This window comes from Blennius ocellaris (assembly GCF_963422515.1).
Source record: "Blennius ocellaris genome assembly, chromosome: 18".
Lineage (NCBI taxonomy): Eukaryota > Metazoa > Chordata > Actinopteri > Blenniiformes > Blenniidae > Blennius > Blennius ocellaris.
Genome location: NC_137667.1, coordinates 23,783,008 through 23,789,541, shown reverse-complemented (window position 1 = coordinate 23,789,541; position 6,534 = coordinate 23,783,008).

Sequence of the window (6,534 nt, the reverse complement as noted above, 5' to 3'; positions counted from 1 at the left end):
GAGGGTGGCAGGAGAGCTGGTCAGGCAGTCCACTGGGACGGCGTCTGTGCTGCAGCTCAGAGCCGTGAAGAACGAGGTGTCATGTTGGAGGAATCAGTGAAGAGTCTCGGTTATTCAAGGTCGCGGTTATCCAGGGAGAGGTGAAACGAGGACAGCCAGCCTTTACTTGTGAAGGCTTCTGAGCCAATCCCAGTGTGTGGATTTAATGCTCCCACAGGTAGAAGCATCCAAATGGACCTGAAGGAGCCTTGACGGGAGATTTACTGTGGTTTCTATTGGCTGCAGTAATTATGAGAAACACGGTGCAGGAAAATCCCTGAATAAGTTGATTTGCCTGTGAACCTTAGAAAGTTTTGGTTGCAGAAGCTGCAGCAGATCAATCAAACTGTGGATGAAAGGAAAGGTGCGATTCCAACAGGTGGCCAAACCATGACGTCACACAGCTCAGACACTTTTTGTGTTTACACAACGTTTTGGAAATTATGTTTACATGTTACAAATTATGTAACATGCTGTTACTGAGAGGAGGAGCTTCAGCGGGAGTTCCCCCTCCTGTTCCTGAGAGGAGAAGCTCCTGCTGAAGCTCTTCCTCCTGTTCCTAAGAGGAGCGTCTGAAGCTCGCTTCAAGACCGCCATGTTGTGTCGTGGCAACATTTCAATCAACCCAGTTAACAAAACAACCAGTGAGCAAAGCCGCACATGTAAACAACAACAGGAGGGTTTACGGCTGATGAAATATTTAAATATTGTGGGCCAGTCTAGCTACCCTTGAACTGCTACCTTATCGTGGTGGGGGGGTTTGAGTACTCGAATGATCCTAGGAGCTATGTTGTTGGGGGTCTTTATGCCCCCCAGTAGGGTCTCCCAAGGCAAACAGGTCCAAGGTGATGAGTCAGACTAAAAGCAGTTCAACATACCCCTATGGACAAAGAACAAAAGAGAAGCGAGACGTCGCCCAGTAAGGCACAGCTAGGGCCTCACCCTTGAGCCAGGCCTGGGGTTGCAGGCTTGCATGCGACAGCCTGGTAGCCGGTCCTTTGCTCGTGAGACCCGGCTCAGCCCGAAGGGACGACGTGGGCCCATCCTCTTCTTCTTCCTGTAAGCCCATCACCCACAGAGGCTACCGTAGGGGTCAGGTGCAGTGTGGATTGGGTGGCAGTCGACGGCAGGGGCTTCGACGACGCAATCCCTGGACACAGAATCTGGTTTTTGGGACATGGAATGTGACCTCGTTGGGGGGTAAGGAGCCTGAGCTTGTGCGTGAGGTGTGGAGATACCGTCTTGACAGACTCGGCAGGCCCAAACATGTCATGAGGGTCTGTTGGGAACCCCTGACCGAGCCCACTGTCCGCACAGTCTTCTACTCTCACCTCCGGGAGACTTTCTCACGGATCCCGGGGGAGGCTGGAGACATTGAATCCGAGTGGACCATCTTCTCCACTTCCATTGTGCTCGGAGCTGCGGCCGCAGGGTCTCTGGTGCCTGTCGTGGTGGCAACCCCCGAACCCAGTGGTGGAAACCGGAAGTAATAGATGCCGTCAAGCTGAAGAAGGAGTCTGATCGGGCGTTGTTAGCTCATAGGACTCCCGAGGCAGCTGACAGGTACCGGCAGGCCAAGCACACCACAGCCCCGGCCATGGTGTAGGCAAAAACTCTGGTCTGGGAGGAGTTCGGGGAGGCCATGGAGCAGGATTACCGGTTGGCCCTGAGGAAATTCTGGCAAACCGTCCGGCACCTCAGGAGGGGGAAGCAGTTTTTCACCAACACTGTTTACAGTGGAGGCGGGGAACTCAACTGGAGATGTCATCGGGCAGTGGAAGGAATACTTCGAGGACCTCCTCAATCCCACCATCATGTCTTCCACTGAAGAAGCAGAGGCTGGGTTCTCAGAGGTGGACTCGTCCATACCCGGGCTGAAGTCACCGAGGTTGTTGCTAAGCTCCTCGGTGGTAAGGCACCGGGAGTGGATGAGATTCGCCCAGAGTTCCTTAAGTCTCTGGATGTGCAGGGACTGTCATGGCTAACGCGTCTCTGCAACATCGCGTGGCGGTCGGGGACAGTACCTCTGGACTGGCAGATCGGGGGGGTGGTCCCTCTTTTTAAGAAGGGGGATCAGAGGGTGAGTTCCAACTACAGAGGGATCACACTCCTCAGCCTCCCCGGGAAAGTGTCAGGTTCAGGCTATCGACATTTATTAAATCTGCAAGAAAGAACAAGACAACAAGGGTAAGTTTGTTTGCTCGCGAGGAGAAACGGGCAAAGTGTGCTCAAGTCACCACTTCGAACCGCTCTGAGCTTTTGCCGTTTCTCCTTGCCTTTTATTTCGATTAAAAGATGGGAGGGTTTACAGAATATGTATCATAGAAATAGACAAGTTGCTGTGCTTGGCAGTTATCAAAAATAAGCACAATCTCAGGGCATCCTCTACGCGTGGATCACCACCGAGGTGGCAGCTTCGGGGAAGACGAAGTGTTCCTGTTTTATCAGTCTCGGTCAGAGTGCTCCTACCAAGGCTCAGAACACATGATTAGTCAAGAACAGTAAACAGCGCCTTAGTGGCGCTGCCAAATAAGAACAGAAGAAATAAGACTGAAATTAAGCATGAATATGGTAACTTTATGTACTAATATTCTAACAGAAAGTCTATTCCAGAGTACTGGAGAGGAGGATCCAGCCATTAGTCGGTCCTTGGATCCAAGAGGAACAATGTGGTTTTCGTCTTGGTCGCAGAACACCGGGCCAGCTCTATACTCTCCACTCTCCCTGTACTCCCGGAGCAGGAGTTTGGTTCGTATGGGTTAGAGTTCTGCAGTCAATTAGACCTGTTCCCAGTGCACATTGGCCTCTGGCAGGGCTGTCCTTTGTCACCGGTTCTGTTCATTATTTACATGGACAGAATTTCTAGGCACAGCCAGGTACTGGAGGGTGTCTGGTTTGGGGACCACAGGTTCTCGTCTCTGCTTTTTGCAGATGACGTGGTTCTGTTGGCTCCATCGAACCAGGACCGACAGCGTGCACTGACCGGGTTTTCAGCTGAGTGTGAAGCCACTGGGATGAGGATCAGCACTTCTAAATCCGAGGCCATGGTTCTCGACCGGAAAAAGGTGTCTTGCCCCCTCCAGGTCGGTGGAGTGCCCTTGTCCCAAGTGGAGGAGTTCAAGTATCTCAGGGTCTTGTTCACGAGTGGGGGGAAGATGGAACATGAGATTGACAGGCGGATCAGTGCAGCGTCGGTCGGGATGAAGAAGGATCTGAGCCAAAAGACGAAGCTCTCAATTTACCAGTCGATCTTTGTTCCTACCCTCACCTATGGTCATGAGCTATGGGTCATGACTGAAAGAACAAAATCCCAGATACAAGCAGCTGAAATGAGTTTCCTCTGTAGGGTGGCTGTGCGCACCCTTACAGATAGGGTGAGGAGCTCAGTCACCAGGGAGGAGCTCGGAGTAGAGCCGCTGCTGTGCCAGCTAAGGTGGCTCGGGCATCTGTTTTGGATGTGTTACGGGAGGCCTCGGGGCAGACCTCGGGCATGCTGGAGGAACTGTGTCTCTCGGCTGTCCTGGAAACGCCTTAGGGTCCCACCGGAAGAGCTGGAAGAAGTGTCTGGGGCGAGGGAAGTCTGGGCATCCCTCCTTAGACTGCTGCCCCCGCAACCCGACCCCAGAAAAGCGGCAGACAATGGATGGATGGGCCAGTCTGGAGTGGCGCTGTCGCTCCTACTTACAGACCCATTCCTCGGTGCGAGCCACCTCAATGGAGGGTTGACGAAAAATGTTGTTTTTTTTCTGTACCATTCACAACTTTTGTCAGTGGAGCCACATAAACACCCGTCCCGCCCTGTTCTGTCGTGGCACCAACACTATGGCGGGGCCGCGGCTTTTGTTCAGGACAAAATGACCATAACAGGCCTGGCGCACCTCCAGAGTCACCAACCAGCGACCTGTCCCCTCCGCCAATCCGCGTCCCATCTGACGACAGACACCACCCTGCAAAAAGCCCCCCATGGCCCCTGCAACCCCTACAACCCCCCGTAAAGCAGTGAGGTTTGTTCTTTCTTCATGCTCCATGTCTGTGAAAAAGGGTAGTGCTCTTCTATTGGGAACTATCCCAGTTTCCATGGAGATGAACTTGCAGCATTTTTTAAAAGTTTCATCTTGGGAGCCGTTTTCAAAACGTTGCATTTCTGGTGGCTTTGAGCATCGTTGTCGTGGAAACTAGAAACTGAAAATGCAATTAGAGTTTTCATTTTCATTGGAATGCGTTTATTAACCAGTGATTTATTAAGAAAACAGCAGAGATGAACTCCAGGGGGTTTTCCAGGTAGGAGGTTCAACAAAGTCCCAGTCTATCCCTGAATTCTGACTTCACTGACTCTGAGATGGGAAATTTAGAGTTTCCCGTTCCAGAACAGCTGATCTGAATTAGTTCAATCAACTCTGAGCATGTAAACCTTGAGTTAAGCTCCCGAACAACCACAGCTTCATCAATGGAGCCCGATACCACAAGTTGCTATGGCAACAGACCGAAAACCCAGTTATTCTGCTGTAAAAGTTGCAGTGCTGCACCAGCAGAGGAGACGACTCGGAGAAAACTGCTGCATGAATCAACGCATACGTTTGAAAGCATTACTCCACTGACTTAACATTTACCTTAAGATCACTGCATACAGGTAAAAATAATAAATAAGGTCAAATGTGAAAATAATTTAGGTGCAATCCAACATGAGGAAGGCAACTTGGAAGCAGCTAAAAATTAAATATAAAAACATCTTTCAGAATAAAAAGGTTTATATGTATATATGCTCTGATTGTACCTCATTTTGATTTTAATTTTAGTATTTCAATTGGTGTTGGCTGTTAAATAAAAAAATATATTTATATAGTAGCCACTTTCATTTAATTTAAACCAGTAACACTACAGAGTAGATTAACACAGTGTTTAGACATTTTTATTAAAGTGGAGTCATTTAAAATGTGACAATGTGTATATTAACACTCAATAAATTAATAAAGTACCACACACACACACACACACACACACACACACACACACACACACACACACACACACACACACACACACACACACACACACACACACACAAACATGTATTTATATATATATATAACACACAACCCCCCACCCCAAAAACCCCAAAACACTTTGGGAGGGTGATTATCTAACAAATCTACACACTCTTGCTTTGCCAGTATTATAAAGAAAATTATCATTAAATAAACAAATGTAATACTGTGCATAAAATATGCTCTGACGTGAGGCACGACTCGGTTACTGGAAGGAGTTAATACAGTCACAAAAAAAAGACTCTTTTGCAACATAAGTTATCTCAAATTATTCTCTCCTAAACCTGCTTCAGATGGAAATAGACAGTAGAACCTCAGGCTTTCCTCTACTAAACCTGCTTCAGGTGGGAGGAGACAGTAGAACCTCAGGCTTTCCTCTACTAAACCTGCTTCAGGTGGGAGGAGACAGTAGAACCTCAGGCTTTCCTCTACTAAACCTGCTTCAGGTGGGAGGAGACAGTAGAAACTCAGGGTTTCGTCTACTAAATCTGCTTCAGGTGGAAGGAGCCAGTAGAACCTCAGGCTTCCCTCTACTAAACCTGCTTCAGGTGGGAGGAGCCAGTAGAAACTCAGGGTTTCCTCTCCTAAACCTGCTTCAGGTGGAAATATACAGTAGAACCTCAGGCGTTCCTCTACTAAACCTGCTTCAGGTGGGAGGAGCCACTAGAAACTCAGGGTTTCCTCTACTAAACCTGCTACAGGTGGGAGGAGCCAGTAGAAACTCAGGCTTCCCTCTATTAAATCTGCTTCAGGTGGAAGGAGACAGTAGAACCTCAGGCTTTCCTCTCCTAAACCTGCTTCAGGTGGGAGGAGACAGTAGAAACTCAGGGTTTCGTCTACTAAACCTGCTTCAGGTGGGAGGAGACAGTAGAAACTCAGGCTTTCCTCTACTAAACCTGCTTCAAGTGGAAATAGACAGTAGAACCTCAGGCGTTCCTCTACTAAACCTGCTTCAGGTGGGAGGAGCCAGTAGAAACTCAGTGTTTCCTCTACTAAACCTGCTTCAGGTGGAAGGAGACAGTAGAAACTCCGGCTTTCCTCTACTAAACCTGCTTCAAGTGGAAATAGACAGTAGAACCTCAGGCGTTCCTCTACTAAACCTGCTTCAGGTGGGAGGAGCCAGTAGAAACTCAGTGTTTCCTCTACTAAACCTGCTTCAGGTGGGAGGAGCCAGTAGAAACTCAGTGTTTCCTCTACTAAACCTGCTTCAGGTGGAAGGGGACAGTAGAAACTCAGGCTTTCCTCTACTAAACCTGCTTCAGGTGGAAATAAACAGTAGAACCTCAGGCGTTCCTCTACTAAACCTGCTTCAGGTGGGAGGAGCCAGTAGAAACTCAGTGTTTCCTCTACTAAACCTGCTTCAGGTGGAAGGAGACAGTAGAAACTCAGGCTTTCCTCTACTAAACCTGCTTCAAGTGGAAATAGACAGTAGAACCTCAGGCGTTCCTCT